This window comes from Cervus canadensis, chromosome 11 (assembly GCF_019320065.1).
Source record: "Cervus canadensis isolate Bull #8, Minnesota chromosome 11, ASM1932006v1, whole genome shotgun sequence".
Lineage (NCBI taxonomy): Eukaryota > Metazoa > Chordata > Mammalia > Artiodactyla > Cervidae > Cervus > Cervus canadensis.
In genome coordinates, this window is record NC_057396.1 from 42237818 (window position 1) to 42254460 (window position 16643).

General features: G+C 36.4%; 1 protein-coding gene across 1 annotated transcript in view; it reads left to right on the forward strand.

Moving 5' to 3' along the window:
* LOC122449250 (interferon-induced very large GTPase 1-like) overlaps nt 1-16643 on the forward strand; it is a 393510-nt gene that overhangs the window by 111773 nt on the left and 265094 nt on the right. The gene's annotated exons all lie outside the window — the stretch shown is intronic.

Below are 16643 nucleotides of genomic sequence, written 5' to 3' on the forward strand. Positions count from 1 at the left end.
CATTATTTGCTTCTAATTTGCAACTGGTTATCAAGAGGTTCTTCTTCTCTTCCTATCTTGGTAATCTAAAGTACTAAATTCTAATGGAGACATTATGAGATAAAGTTGGAAAATGATGTGGGCCAAGAGACTGGGATAAATGAAAGGGAATTAGATGTGGATGGAGAACTATAGTAAGAACAACACACATTTACTAACAGAAATAAAACATTATTAGGAGCAGTAAAAACCAAAGCTGACACAAAGTAAAACAGAAACAAGGATATAGTTAGAAAAGACTACCTGGGGGGAAATCATGATAATAAAATTAAAAGATTATAGAGTCCAGGGTTAGAAACTTAAGAAAACTGAATTAATGAATTAGAACACAAGAGAATTTATATCTAAATTACTGAGAAAATATAATAAAGAGACAAAAATAATAAGAAGAATAATGAAGTAAAATACACTAAATAAAATCAATTTAATAGGCATTCCAGAATATGTAACAAAGGAGAAAAGAAAAAGAATATTTGAAGAAGTACCAGAGGAAAAATAAACATCTCTGAGCTAAAAGGAGACATGACTTTTTGAACTGAAAGCATCCCTAAATGCAAACAAGTTTTAAAAGATTCACACAGCCATATGTCTTTATATGAATCTTTTTAAATTTTTGAGGCTGGAGAATAATTTTATTCACTAACCAACCTAGCAAACAATGAAAACAAAACAACAAATTAAAACAAGTTCTGTAAACTGCAACCAAACAAAAACTCTGGCCCAACTGCAAAGGAAAAAGATAAATCAGGAAGTTCTGTGTCTATAAGATGGAGTAGGCAGGCTTTTCCTTTTCCTTCCCACTAATTATAACTAAAAACCTTAGATAGTACACATCAAAGAAACAAAAAATTCTTAAAGGTGGGGATCATATACATCGGCAGATATTTAAACATGTTATAATATTACCATATAATATTATATTTCCTCATAGTATTACAATATTTTATTATGGTTATTTGTGCATGCTCTGAAGACTATCACTCTAGGCACATAACTGAAATAGAATGAATCCCTGGACCAAGGCATATATAAACATCTCTGGGGCAACTTGAGGGGAAAATAAATGTTACATTCTTACATTAAATAACACAATAAAATATATCCAACATGGAAAATGATTTAAATGTAAATATGAAGCTTTAGCTGAATTGAAGAAAATATAGGTAACTATTTACTTTAGCTTTCTGAAGTTCTTTGTCAGCATGTATTCTAAAGCAGAATCCAAAAAAGAAAATGTTCATTGATTTTAACATATAAAAATAAAATAATTTTAAACACTAATAGTTTAACATAGAAATTAAAATATAAATTTTAAGGAGACAATGTGTAGAAGATAAATGTCAACATATTGCTACAAATTACCCAAGGGAAAACTAGGGAAATCAATAATCATTCAGTTCACATCATCAGAAATCAAATGCCAGAAGAAAGGAAAACAGTTCAAAGTCAACAAAAATTAAGTACAATTTTTTAAAGGAGATCATTTTTTCTTAAAAAAATTTAAACGTGGTATTTATTTTGGGTAAATGTGAAATATAAACATTCAAACACTATAGGTCCAAACAATAAGTTGATTTTACACTATGTTTCAGAGATTCTTTGAACTAGTAACTTCATGTCTACAATTTTAGATTAAGATTATCTGCAAATTTTATATACCAGGATGCTCCTCTCAGCTTTATTTATAATAGTGTAATTAGAACAAATAAATGATAAAGAACAATCTAACTATATAAAAATAGATTGGAAAATAAATTGTTACATCTATACATCTATATTATGAATACTATGAAGTAATTAAAATGTATGTTATAAGAATAACAAATGACATGAGAAAATATTCAGTAAGTTTTTGCTAAGTTGATAAAGTGTGCTACAAGATAGTATATTTAATATAAAACATTTATTTTAAATAGAAAATTTATATATGTATTACATAATACATATAGAAAGCCTTCAGTTCTGTTTCTTCGTTAACATTTTAGTGGAACAATTCCAAGAGTTTTAAATTTCTTCCTCACATTTTATATTTTTTACATTATCCACAGTGAAAATGTATTTTTTTTAAATTTGCAGAACAAATACTTGAATATTATTAAGAACGAGACACTTATAACACAAAACAACCCATAAACAAAAGGGAAAACTTAATGACAAGCTGGGAAAATGTTTGTAATAATGGCAACAAATAATAAAATGTTTGTCTACCTAATATATAATAAGCTATAGAAATCCCTTTAAAATGACACAATCTCCTCAAAAGAAAAATATAAAACACAAAGATTTATTTCACCAAAAAGTTCCAATGGCCAGTAAGCATATGAAAATTACTCTATTTTGCTAGTAATAAAGTTAAAAATTAAGATAGAAACTTAATTTCTTCATCAATTTGAAATATTGAAAAGTATAATACTCAGTGCTAGTAAGTATTGGTTAGTAAGCAATATCTTATTCTGTTTGAGGCTATGCAAATTAGCCTCAGTTTGTCACAAATTGTGTGAGGATCCTATAATGTTCATACATTTTGATTCAAGAACTCCTCTGGTAGAAGAATTGGAGGCAATGATTTTATGTGTCTGTTCAGTGCTGACCAGTATAGTGATACTTTGAAAATGATCATTAATAGATAGGTGAATGAAAGGTTCACTTATAAAGCATGAATTTGAGGAAAATCAGGCAATCATTTAAATAATTTTGAAGAACGTTTAATAGTGTAATGCAATAATAACAGTATAATATTAATGAAAAACTAAGATGCCAAAACTGCCCATATATGCTAAATTTCTAATTTTGTAAATACATTTTTTGTATAAAAAGGCTGAAAGGTTATAATCAAAATTTTAAAGTGATCTACTTCCAAGTGCTGTAAAAAGGTGATTTCTTGTTTCTATTTTTATGGATTACTAAACTTTCTACAATGAGCTATATTTATTATATGATAGTAATAACATTAAAAATGAAAATGATGATCATAATGAAGCTGCAATATTTACTAAAAATGTAATAGATTTATGCTTTATGCTTTACATTCATTCTCTCATTTTCTTCTCATAACTGTGATTTAAATGCCATCATTATCCTCCCCATATTAGAGATGAATGCAGAATTTTAATGCAGATACATAATTTTGAGGTTGAGAAATTTTGTAATTACATAGAAATTACATGGAAATGACTGAACCTGTACTTAAAACCATAATCAGAAAAATGTATAATAAAAACAACACATGGGTTTTCGACAAAGTGTGTAAAATGAACCGAACCTAAACATTTAAGTGTCAACCTTTGGCACCAGAACTGTAAACTACGGGGAAGAAGAGATACAGCCTGACTTGAGGTGGGGGACACAGCAGAACTTGGCCCATGGCCGGGCTGCAGTCTCCTTGTCAGTCACTCCAGAACTTCTGCAACAATAGAGGACAGTTAAGACTTGGAGGAGGTATATGTTTTGTCAAAACCTGCAGAGAGGGAGATTTTTCTGACCCAGAAAGCTTTAGGGGACAGAATTGGAAGTTGAAACACACACACACACAGACACACACACACACACACACAAATCTCTGGGTAATCTCAATCTTTTGCATTCTCAGATCTCACTCATGCCATAGAAAGGAGAAACTAAGGCCCAGAGAGAAGATTGATGACGTCTTCTCAGTGTGGAAAAGGAATAGAATTAGATGCTCCACCAAACCCTGCCAAACCTTGTCTAGTTGAGCACCTGAACCTCGAGAGGGGCCTGGGTTGACTCGACACTTGACAGGAACCTTACCTGTGCCCAATAGGAAGGTCTGCCTTGTTCAGCTCTACCTGATACCTGTGCTTCGTGCAGGCTCCTGAGAGTTTGGCGACCTCTGGCTCTGCTGTCAGAAGAACCAGGAAAAGAATTAGGGAGGTCCTACTCCCTTTCCTGGATGAGCCATTAATGACTGGACCTGAAGGCAGGTCACTGCAGCCTTCTGCGTCAGGTGTGAGTGAGCAGACTAGATGGACTGGCCCTGCTCCCTGCCCTGATTTAGGCGATCTGTTCCCAGCAGTGCCTCTTTGGTCCTCAGGGCCTCATGAAGGGCTGGCACATGTATTTTCCCCCAGGTGTTTCTGGGCTCAACTTAGCTTCTCTTCCTGCCCTTCCTCAAGGGTATGTGACCTTTTTGATTCTACTGCCCTTTGGGACCCTAAGGAATGTCAGATGCCAACAGGATGAAATTCAAGAAAGGAAAACCATACTCTAGGAATGTATATTCTGTATTCTGTAGAGAAAATGTATTCTGTAGAGAAAAGCACAAAAGTTTTGGATTCTGAGTGAACTAAGGTTAATCCCAGCTCTAGACCTTTCTGTTTTGTGATGCTTAGCAATTTAAAAAGTTTACTTAAAAAATCAAGGTATACGAGATAAATAATATCCATTACAAAATCTTCAGGACTTTGCTTGTCAATTCCTTGAAGTTACCACTTAAAATGACATATTCTGATTTTTCGACAATGTTTGGAGTTGGTTCTAATATCCTAACTTCTTCATATGTGTAAGACCAATGGACAAAGTAGAAGCTATGCTTTTGAATTTAAAAAACCAAGGTAGAGAACATGATGCATTATACCATGTAAACAGCATGTATTTTATATAAAGAAAATTTCAATATATAAAATGAAATTATGTATAATGAAATATGTAAAATATATAAATGAAATTATTTATTAGAAAATTTCTGTAAGGATATGAAAAATTGATAATAGTTGCCTCTAGACAATGAATTTGGGTAACAGAGGGAATTCTACTTTTGGTTGTATATAATTTTATGTTGATTGAATTTTTATGTAAAACACTTTAAGTTTTAAAATAATTTTAGACTTAGAGTCAGAAATAATAATTATTTCTATACTCCATTTTCTCCCATCCAATTGTAAAACATCTTACATGAACATGGTTCATTTGTCAGAACTAAAAAATTAACATTGGTACAATACTATTAACTAAACTGCAGGCCTTAGCTGAATTCACTTTACTCACAGGCTTCTGTACCAAGATTCATTCCAAAATACTATATTGTATTTAGTCATCATATATTCTCATTTTTTCCAACCTGTGATGTTTTCTCAGTATTCCCTTATTTTTCATTTTTGAATAGCAACTGGTAAGGTATTTTGCAGAATCACCCTCAATTACGGTTTGTCTGCTGTTTTTTTCATGATTAGGCTTTTTTGGGGGAATGAGGTGGGGACTATATCATAGGAGTAAAGCATTCTTCTCATCACATCACACCAGGGTGTGTATGATATATGAACATGACTTATTACTATTTCCTTTTCATGGTCTGTTGCACAGAAGTAAGTCACTAAGTCTAACCCACATGCAAGGAAGGGGAAATAATTTCCACCTCCAGGAGGAAGAAGTCTGGTGAATTTTCGTCATAAGCAAATTTTGTGGTTTGTGTGAAATGGAAAGATATCTAAAACAAAAGGAAGCTACCATTCTGAAAGGAACCCGCCTGCACTGCTGGGGATGTAAGCTAGTGCAGTCACTAGGGAGAACTGTATGGAGGTTCCTTAAAGAACTAAAAATAAGCTACCATATGGTCCAGCAATCTCACTCTTGGGCATATATCTGAAAAACACAAAACCTGTTTAAAAAAAATACTTGCATCCAAATATTTGTAGCAGCACTAATTATAATAGCCAAGAAATAGAAGTAATCTAAGTGTCCACTGATAGATGAATGGGTAAAGAAGATATGGTATATATACAAAATGGAATATTACTCAGCCATAAAAAAGAATGAAATACTGCCACTAGCAGCAACATGAATGTATCTAGAGATTATCATGCTAAGTGAAGTTAAGTCAGACAGAGAAAGACAAATATCATATGACATCACCTATATGTGGAATCTAAAAAAGTGATACAAATGAACTCATTTACAAAACAGGAACAGACTCACTGATCTAGAAAGTCAGTTCATGGTTACCAAAAGTAATATGGGGGAAGGGATAAATTAGGAGTATGAGATTAACAAATACATGCTACTGTAATAAAATAAACAAGGACCTACTGTATAGCACAGGGAGCTTTATTCAATATCTTGTAATAACCTATGTAATGAAAAAGAATATATATATGTATGTTGTTGTTTAGTCACTAAGTCATGTCCAACACTTTTGTGACCCCATGGACTGTAGCTTGCCAGGCTCCCCTGTCCATGGGATTTCCCAGGCAAGAATACCGGGGTAGGATGCCATTTCCTCCTCCAGGGGATCTTCCCGACCCAGGGATCAAACGTGCATCTTGTGCATTGGCAGGCAGATTCTTTACCACTGAGTCCCCAGGAAAGCCCATAAATATATACACATATATGTATCCATATACACACATTATCTATCTATCTGTCAATATCTGGTTCACTTTGCAGTACATCTGAAATTAACACAACATTGTAAATCAATTATACTTCAATTTTAAAAAAGGAAACTACCATTTTAGTTTATTCCATTGATTCCTAATATCAAGACCTGGAGAAACTTAGTCCATGTCTTAGTTTCTCTTCTATAAAATGCCCAGTACCTGTCGTGAGAAGGAAGTGAAACAAAGTACAGGAAATACCACTGCGGCATGAAACTAAAAGATGCTTACTTGGTAGGAAAGTTACAACCAACCTAGATAGCGTATTTAAAAGCAGAGACATCACTTTGCCAACAAAGGTCCAACTAGTCAAGGCTATGGTTTTTCCAGTGGTCATGTATGGGTGTGAGAGTTGGACTGTGAAGAAAGCTGAGTGCTGAAAAATTGATGCTTTTGAACTGTGGTGTTGGAGAAGACTCTCGAGAGTCTCTTGGATTGCAAGGAGATCCAACCAGTCCATCCTAAAGGAGATCAGCCCTGGGTGTTCATTGGAAGGACTGATGTTGAAGCTGAAACTCCAATATTTTGGCCACCTCATGTGAAGAGCTGACTCATTGGAAAAGACCCTGATGCTGGGAAGGATTGGGGGCAGGAGGAGAAGGGGACGTCAGAGGATGAGATGGCTGGATGGCATCACCGACGTGATAGACGTGGGTTTGGATAGACTCCGGGAGTTGGTGATGAACAGGGAGGCCTGGTGTGCTGCGATTCATGGGGTCGCAAAGAGTGGGACATGACTGAGCGATTGAACTGAACTGAACAGGAAATATGCCATGTGCTGGCAATAGGTATAAATGATAAGGTTCCATAAATATACTGTTTGACCTGGGACTTTAAGGTTGTCATTAAGGAGAGGAAAGGACACTTCAGTTGACTATATGATGACCAACTTCAACTACTACTATTTCTACCAACACTGTTTCTGTACTTACTGACTTAGAATCTTTGTATATACTAATTCTTTTGCTTTGTATATTTTTCCTTTTGGTTTTTAGCTGGTTAATTGCTACACAATCTTTTGATAGCACTTTAAATATCACTTCCTCAGTGAGGTCTTCTCTGATCCCAAAAGCAAATTAGGACTCCCTCCCTAGAGAAAGAATAAATCTTTCTCTACAGCAGTATGTTCTTTTCCTTCATAGTCGTGATATCAAACTGTAATTATACATTTATTAGTGTAGTTCTTTCCTTACTATCTCTCCTCTCCTTCAGACTGTAATGTCCCTGAGGCAGGGGCTCTGTTCTGCACATCCCTGTAAATTGAGTACTTATCAATGAGCATAGAGATTTGCAGAACCGGAAGCAATGAGAACACTGAGGAGACTCTCACGATATTACTTTAGACCTGAAAGCCCGCCAAGTGTTATATAATGGTGTGTAAAGACAATGGCAATGAAAATGAGAATTAAGCCATTGTTTGAACAAGAAGAATTCTGCCAAGGAAGAATGAGCAGCATTAGGAGACTGGGTGAACACCTCTATGAGAGCCTTCATTGAAATGCGGAACTGAAACATGGTACAACACTCTGGGCTTCCCAGGGGCTCAGTGGTAAAGAATCCGCCTGTCGATGCAGAAGACACAGGAGACGCGGGTTTGATCCCTGGGTCAGGAAGATCCCCTGGAGGAGGAAATGGCAACCCCCTCAAGTATGCTTGCCTGGGAAATCCTATGGCCAGAGGAGCCTGGTGGGCTATAGTCCATAGTGTCGCAAAGAGTCAGACACAAGTGAGCATGCACATGTACACACACACAGAGCCCTCTACATGGCACAGTCTTTTTAGTCTGTAGTTATTTATGTATTTGTCTGTCTCACAGCTCCGAGAGGGCAGCACCTAGTTCATTGTTACACCAAGATTCAGTCTGTGAATATTCACTGATTAAATGAAAAAAAGTGTCAACAAATGATGATGAGGTCACAAAAAAAGGATAAGTAACAAGAAAATTCTTTTCAAAATTTGGAGATTGTCTGGGAGTGTGGTGTTAGACGTATGCTTTGATAGCTATGCAGACATGTCCTGGAGGCAGCTGTAAATACAGAACTCACATTTCAGTGAGAGATCAGGGCTAGGGAAACAATTTTGGAATTATACATTCATTTATTCAGTCAGTCCATACCTATTATAGTCCAGACACTGAACTAGGCCTCAGAAATACAGACATAAACTATTAACTGTTCTTACTGTGTCCTCCACGCATGTGAAAAATACAATTCCAATGTCTTTAATGATTAATAGTGATGTATGCAAGATGCCACATGTGTTCAAAGGAAAGTGAACTTAGATTTCTGTAGAGAGAGAAGAAAACACTAGAGTTTATTCTTAAGTGATATGGAGATATTAACTTGGTATGCAGAGTATGGTATAAGAGGTAGGAATTGTAGAGAGATGAGTAAAGATGTAAAAATTTAGTAATAATAATAATCTCTACCTCTTGTTGAAGACAATGTATCACATGTAGCTTTTTTAGAGAAAAAAACTTTATTAGTCCTTTCAATGATCCCAAAGAAATATTAATAGCTCACCATAGATGATATATGTCTTAAAATACTTTTCTCCTATGATCCTTTTGAAGCCTCTTGGCCTTCTATGTTACATATCATTCTTTCCTTTTCCTTCTCATTTATTTATAATTTGTACCTTTATATTTTAGAGAATTTATACTATATTGAAAAGAACATGGTATTTTAGCATAGGGACCTGGATTCATACCTAAGCTCTGACACTTACTGGTTGTTCCTTTGTCCTATTCTATACATCCTGATGATATCTCTGAGGTGTAAATGATGCTTTGTATACAAATAGATAATAGACAGTAACCACATGTTAATTCCTTTCTTTACCCTGCTCTCTGGCAAAAGGAGGAAACCTAATAATTTACCTAAGTGATAATTAAAAGGAAACTAACTGAGAAATCTGCATAACTCATACCCTACTTTAAACTGCAAGAATACTAAAGAGTTTAATGAACTGCAAAGTTCTACAAGTGGAAATGTTTGCCTACATGAGGCTCAGTTGTTGCCACAGGATACCCAGCTTCAATACTTTCACAGTAAGTTTACTTCATATCACTTTTATCTTTACATCAAGCCCCTTCATCACAGAGGAGGAAACTGAGAAATAGAAACTTGCATGAACTTACATAATTGGTAAATTGCAGACACAGGATTTGAACCCAGGTTTTTGAGATTTTAAATTGTTAAGGGGAATAAAAAAGACTATGCTTAGAGAAACTAGAAATGTGTAGTGTAGGGGGAAAAAAATAGTTTAGTATGGTTGGGGTATGAGAAGAACTGAAATTGGACATCCTAAGAACAATTAGTTTCATTCTAAAAATGTTGGTGAATTTTAAGGATTTTAAGCATAATAATGACGGATCATCACATGTGTATTTATAAAGAACTATGGAGATGGTAAGATGGATGAATTAGAAAGAGGTGTATATAGAAGTCTTCAGTATGACTGGAGGCTGGGAGACCAATTAGGAGACACTTCAAGCTGGTTTTAGAAAAGGCAGAGGAACCAGAGATCAAATTGCCAACATCTGATGGATCATTGAAAAAGCAAGAGAGTTCCAGAAAAACATCTATTTCTGCTTTATTGACTATGCCAAAGCCTTCAACAGTGTGGATCACAATAAAGTGTGGAAAATTCTGGAAGAGATGGGAATATCAGACCACCTGACCTGCCTCTTGAGAAACCTGTATGCAGGTCAGGAAGCAATAGTTAGAACTGAACATGGAACAACAGACTGGTTCCAAACAGGAAAAGGAGTATGTCAAGGCTGTATATTGTCACCCTGCTTATTTCACTTATATGCAGAGTACATCATGAGAAATGCTGGGCTGGAAGAAGCACAAGCTGGAATTAAGATTGCCAGGAGAAATATCAATAAACTCATATATGTAGATGACACCACCCTTATGGCAGAAAGTGAAGATGAACTAAAGAGCCTTTTGATGAAAGTGAAAGAGGAGAGTGAAAAAGTTGGCTTAAAGCTTAACATTCAGAAAACTAAGATCATGGCATCTGGTCCCATCACTTCATGGGAAATAGATGGGGAGACAGTGGAAACAGTGTCAGACTATTTTTTTGGGCTCCAAAATCACTGCAGATGGTGACTGCAGCCATGAAATTAAAAGACACTTACTCCTTGGAAGAAAAGTTATGACCAACCTAGACAGCATATTAAAAAGCAGAGACGTTACTTTACCAACAAAGGTCTGTCTAGTCAAGGCTGTGGTTTTACCAGTGGTCATGTATGGATGTGAGAGTTGGACTGTTAAGAAAGCTGAGCACCGAAGAATTGATGTTTTTGAACTGCGGTGTTGGAGAAGACTCTTGAGAGTCCCCTGGACTGCAAGGAGATCCACCAGTCCATCCTAAAGGAGATCAGTCCTGGGTGTTCATTGGGAGGACTGATGCTGAAGCTGAAACTCCAATACTTTGGCCAGCTCATGTGAAGAGTTGACTCATTGGAAAAGACCCTGATGCTGGGAGGGATTGGGGGCAGGAGGAGAAGGGGACGACAGAGGATGAGATGGATGGATGGCATCACTGACTCGATGGGCATGAGTTTGAGTAAACTCTGGGAGTTGGTAATGGACAGGGAGGCCTGGCGTGCTGCGATTCACGGGGTCGCAAAGAGTGGGACACGACTGAGCGATTGAACTGAACTGAACTGAGTAATAGTCCTCATGGGAGATATAAGCCAACACCAAAGTTTTATCTCCACAGGAGTGTTTTGTTGAAACCCTGGCAATGGTGGGATCTCTAAGAGATAGAGATATCCCACAAGGAGGAGAGAAGAGTACCAATAAATGAACTTCCAGGACAAGTGCAGTTTTAAAGGACTTGGAAAATAACACAAAGAACCTGCAATTGGACATGATGGAGGAGTAGCAAAGGAGTCCATGATTATGGGAAGGAAGATGATAAAACTTCAAAAGAAAAATTCCTTTTACACAGGCATTGAAGAAAACCTGAAGAGCATTTGATTTCCTCAACAGTCTCTCTAGACTGAGAGCTGGTTTGAGCCTGGGATCCCTGGGCTCTGTTATAATTCCTCCCACCTCGGTCCCTGGTCCCTCCAGACCAGTCTGCAGAATCACAGTCACTGAGAGCTGGAAGCGATGGATCCTGGAGACCCAAGAGTAAAGGCATGGAATCTCTGCTAAAGGGAGTTAGTTCTTTCTTCCTATCCTCAGCTCTACTTAGGCTGAGCTCTGTTCTCACTAGCTTCCATCTTCAGTCTCTTCCACCCTGGGGCTGCAGACTAACCAGCCTATTAACGAGCAGTCATAGTCTGTGACTTCATTAAAAAGTTGTTAATAAGACATGCTGCTGTTCAGGGAGCACAGCTGAGGGAGGCTCCCAGTGGCTTCTCCTGGGGCCTGAAGGGAGAGCTTAGGTGAACAGACAGGATCAGGTCTGGGGAGAGGGTAATGAACTCAGGCTGCAGATTCACACCTAGTGAAATCCTGCTAGAAAGCAGGCCAATTTTGAAGCTCAAGTCCCTGCTGACCTGCAGAGTGGGTGGGATCCAGAGCAGCAGTGATTTTCTAAGATCGCTCAGCTCTGCTTACTGCCTGCTCTGCTCACCCACTATGATGGAGGGCTTCAGATTCTGAGATTAAGAGGTGGTTTTCCTTTGCACTGAATTTTGGTTTCATGATCTCTCCACTGACCAGTTACAAAGGCCTTTTGACTGATGTCTATCTTATAGACTGTGTTCCTTTGCTACCCATTCTCCATACCACTACCAAAGTAATTTTTCCAAAATACACACTTGACAGTTTCTTCATACTAAAAGCCCTCTTTTAGTGCAGTCCATCCAGTTCACACAACAGTGTTCAAACACCTTGGCATAGAAGGCCTTTTAAGACTGGACTCCTCCAGACCTCACTACACTTATTGCTGTTTAGTTTTCCCTTCCAAATAATTTTTGTTATTATCATCATCATCATCACCACCACTGTCATCAGCATCTTCATAATGCTTAACTTTTCTATATAGAAGTTACTATGTGCTCAGCCTTGTTTTTTAGTAATTTACATATATCCACTCATTTAATTCTCTCAACCAAGATGTGGAAAAGGTTTTATGATTATCTTTACTTTACAGAAGAGGAAATACAGTCACAGAGGTGCTAAATAACTTGCCCAATATCACAGAGTTGTCAAGTGACAGAAGCAGGATAAAACTCAAGCAGTTTAGCTTCCAGTTCATATTCTTTCCCAGGTCTTGGCAAACTATACTCTACAGGCCAAATTCAACCCTCCATGGGTCTTATATAGTTCATGAGTTAAGAATGGTTTTTACTTGGTTTTTAAATGGTTAATAAATTAAAAAAAATAATATTCCTTGACACATAAAAAGTATATAAAATTTAGGCCACCTGATGTGAAGACCTGACTCATTTGAAAAGACCCTAATGCTGGGAAAGATTGAAGACGGGAGGAAAAGGGGACAGCAGAGGATGAGGTTGTTGGATGGCATCACCGACTCGATGGACATGAGTTTGAGCAAGCTCTGGGAGTTGGTGAAGAACAGGGAAGCTGGGCGTGCTGCAGTCCACAGGGTCACAAAGAGTCAGACACGACTGAGAGACTGAACTGAACTGAACTGAATGTATTTACTGTTTTTCCTTTGTTTGCTTGTGCTTTTGGTGTCATATCTAAGAATCCATTTTCAAATCTAAGATCATGAAGATTTACGCTTGTGCTGTCTTTTAAGAACTCTGTAGATTGAACTCTTACAGTCAAGTCATTGATCCATTTTGAGTTAATTTTAGTTTATGATGTGAAGTAAGAATCTCTGTCATCTGGGATTCTGAAAGGGATTGTGTTGAATCTGTAGATGAATCTGAAGCACATTGCTATCTTAATGATGTTAAGTTTCTTTGATTCATGAACCTCGGATACTTTTACATTCATTTAGATCTTCTTTAATTTCCTTCAACGTTTTACAAATTTCAGAGTATAAGGTTTGTACTTCTGTTACATTTATTCCTGTATGTTTTATTCTTTTTTATGCAATTGCAAACAGAAATTCTAAATTTTATTTTTCAGGTTGTTCACTGCAAATGTATAAAAATACAATGATATGTATTCATCATGTATTCTGCAAGAAAATAAAAGTAAATAAAATCCAAATTCTAGTACCTAGAAGTAAAGTTTTATTGGAACATGCTCACTCATTTACATATGATAGCTACTTCATGCTATAACATCAAAACTGAATGGTTGTTTGAAGTTCATACATTAGTGGTACTTTCAACTGTGGCTTAGGTATTAAAACTCATGGGGATGCACAAGAACAAAGTTGTAAATATTTGAAGCGATATATTAACTAAACTTTTTGTGGTAATCATTTTGAACTGTGTACATGTATTAAATTATTATGCTGTACACCTTAAACTTATAAAATGTTATATGTCAATTGTATCTCAGTCAAACTGGAGAAAACATTTCCAGGAGCTAGGGTAGGTGGACATAGGAGGGAAATGGTCACAGCTTAATTGGTCAGTTTTTTTTGTAGCTGTTTTCAAGTTATAAGAGTATATTCATGGCCCTGTTTGCTGCTAAGAGTGAATTACTCTTTCAAGTTTAAAAGAATTTGCAAATATTACAAGTTTAAAAGAAAAGCACAGCGATGAGGTTATTGCTTGACAGCATCTTGAGTGCCATGTGTATTTCTGTACTGTAACATCCATTTTGTTACCAATGCATAGACATCAAGTTAGAATGAGAAAAAAAAGTTATATCCAATGTCACATTTTAAAGAGCAGAGGCATGTAGAATATTCTGACATCAAATGAGATGGCAAATCATTGCGTTTATAATGTAATGATACTCAGGCTTTGCCAAACATAGACAATACATGTAGACATTACTACACTAAGTACTCACTGGAATATTTCCAACTTACAGAAAGCAACAGTCAGAGAAATTTGAAAACTTAATGGAATATCTTGTTATGGCAGAATGTCTTTATGAAAAAGAAAAAAATTAAAGTGGGGCTGCAAGCAAAGCTTCCAAGTGGTTCATTTGTTACCCAAACAAGGAAAGCCTTTTACCAATGATGAGTTGATTAAAGAATGTTTGACTGGAACAACCAAAACAAATGTGTCTAGAGAAAATAAACTTGCTTAAAACAATTATCATTTTGATGAGAACTGATCCTTGAGGAATTGCAGACCTTGGGAACAGTATCAGTACCAGTCAATTAAAAAGTAAGGCAAGTGATTATGAGTGGTTTTCTGTGGCTTTTGATGAATTCATTGATGTTAGTGGGACTGCTCATTTGTTGTTATTTATTCAGAATTAATAATGAATTTTAACTGGTTGAAGAATTAACATTCTTCCCCATTCTTTTATTTCATTTTTTAAAATTATTTATTTTTTAATTGAAGGATAATTGCTTTACAGAATTTTGTTGTTTTCTGTCAAACCCCCTGTCCAAAAATGAATCAGCCATAGGTATACATATACCCCCTCCCTTTTGAACCTCCCCCCATCTCCTCCCCATCCCACCCCTCTAGGTTGATACAGAGCCCCTGTTTGAGTTTCCTGAGCCAGACAGCAAATTCCTGTTGGCTATCTGTTTTACACATGGTAATGTACGTTTCCATGTTACTCTTTGCATACATCTCACCCTCTCTTCCCCTCTCCCCATGTCCATAAGTCTATTCTCTATGTGTGTTTCTCCATTGCTGCCCTGTAAGTAAATTCTTCAGTATCATTTTTCTAGATTCTGTATATATACATTAGAATATGATATTTATCTTTCTTTTTCTGACTTACTTCACTCTGTATAATAGGCTCTAGGTTCATCCACTTCATTAGAACTGACTCAAATGCATTCCTTTTTATGGCTGAGTAATATTCCATTGTGTATATGTAACACAACTTCTTTATCCATTCATCTGTCGATGGACATCTAGGTTGCTTCCATGTTCTAGCTATTGTAAATAGTGCTGCAATGAACAATGGGATACATGTGTCTTTTCGAATTTTGGTTTCTTCACAGTATATGCCTAGGAGTGGGATTGCGGGGTCATATGGTGGTTTTATTCCTAGTTTTTTAAGGAATCTCCATACCACCTTCCATAGTGGCTGTATCAACTTACATTCCCATCAACAGTGCAAGAGTGTTCCTTTTTCTCCACATCCTCTCCTGTTTTTATTGTTTGTAGACTTTTTGATGATGGCCATTCTGATTGGTGTGAGGTGATATTTCATTGTAGTTTTGATTTGCATTTCTCTAATAATGAGCAATGTTGAGCATCTTTTCACGTGTTTCTTAGCCATCTGTATGTCTTCTTTGGAGAAATGTCTGTTTAGGTTTTATTCCCACTATGTTTTTTTCCATTTATTTTTATTAGTTGGAGGCTAATTACTTTACAATATTGTAGTGGTTTTTGTCATACATTGACATGAATCAGCCATGGATTTACACCAGCCCTGAGAATAGCATTGAAACATGTATATTATCTAGGGTGAAACAGATCACCAGCCCAGGCTGGATGCATGAAACAAGTGCTTGGGCCTGGTGCACTGGGAAGAGCCAGAGGAATCGGGTGGAGAGGGAGATGGGAGTGGGGATCGGGATGGGGAATACATGTAAATCCATGGCTGATTCATGTCAATGTATGACAAAAACCACTACAATATTATAAAGTAATTAGCCTCCCACTAATAAAAATAAATGAAAAAAAAGAAAAAAATGAAGTGTAGAATGAAAAAAAAACACACCTATCATATATACATTATTACTATATGCATCATTTTACAGATGAGGAAAGAGGCATAAAGAATTTGATTCACTTTCCCATGGTCACCCACCTAGTAAATGACAGAATATGATATGAACTGAGGTAAGGCCCCTTTATGTAAAGTAATATTTCCTTATTTTAGCAATTTATGGTTTTTCTTTTATAATTTATATTGTTATTAAATTATAAAGTTCTGAAGGCAGTAATTATGTTTTATGGTCTTTTGTATTTTCACATCAACAAACACAAATTTTTTAAGTTGAAAAGCACTAGGCAAAACATAGGGGATTCCCTGGGGGCTCAGACAGTAAAATATCTGCTTGCAATCCAGGAGATCTAGGTTTGATCCCTGGGTTGTGAAGATCCCATGGACAAGGGAATGGCTATCCACTCCAGTATTCTTGCCTAGAGAATCCAATGGGCAGAGGACCCAGGCAAGCTAC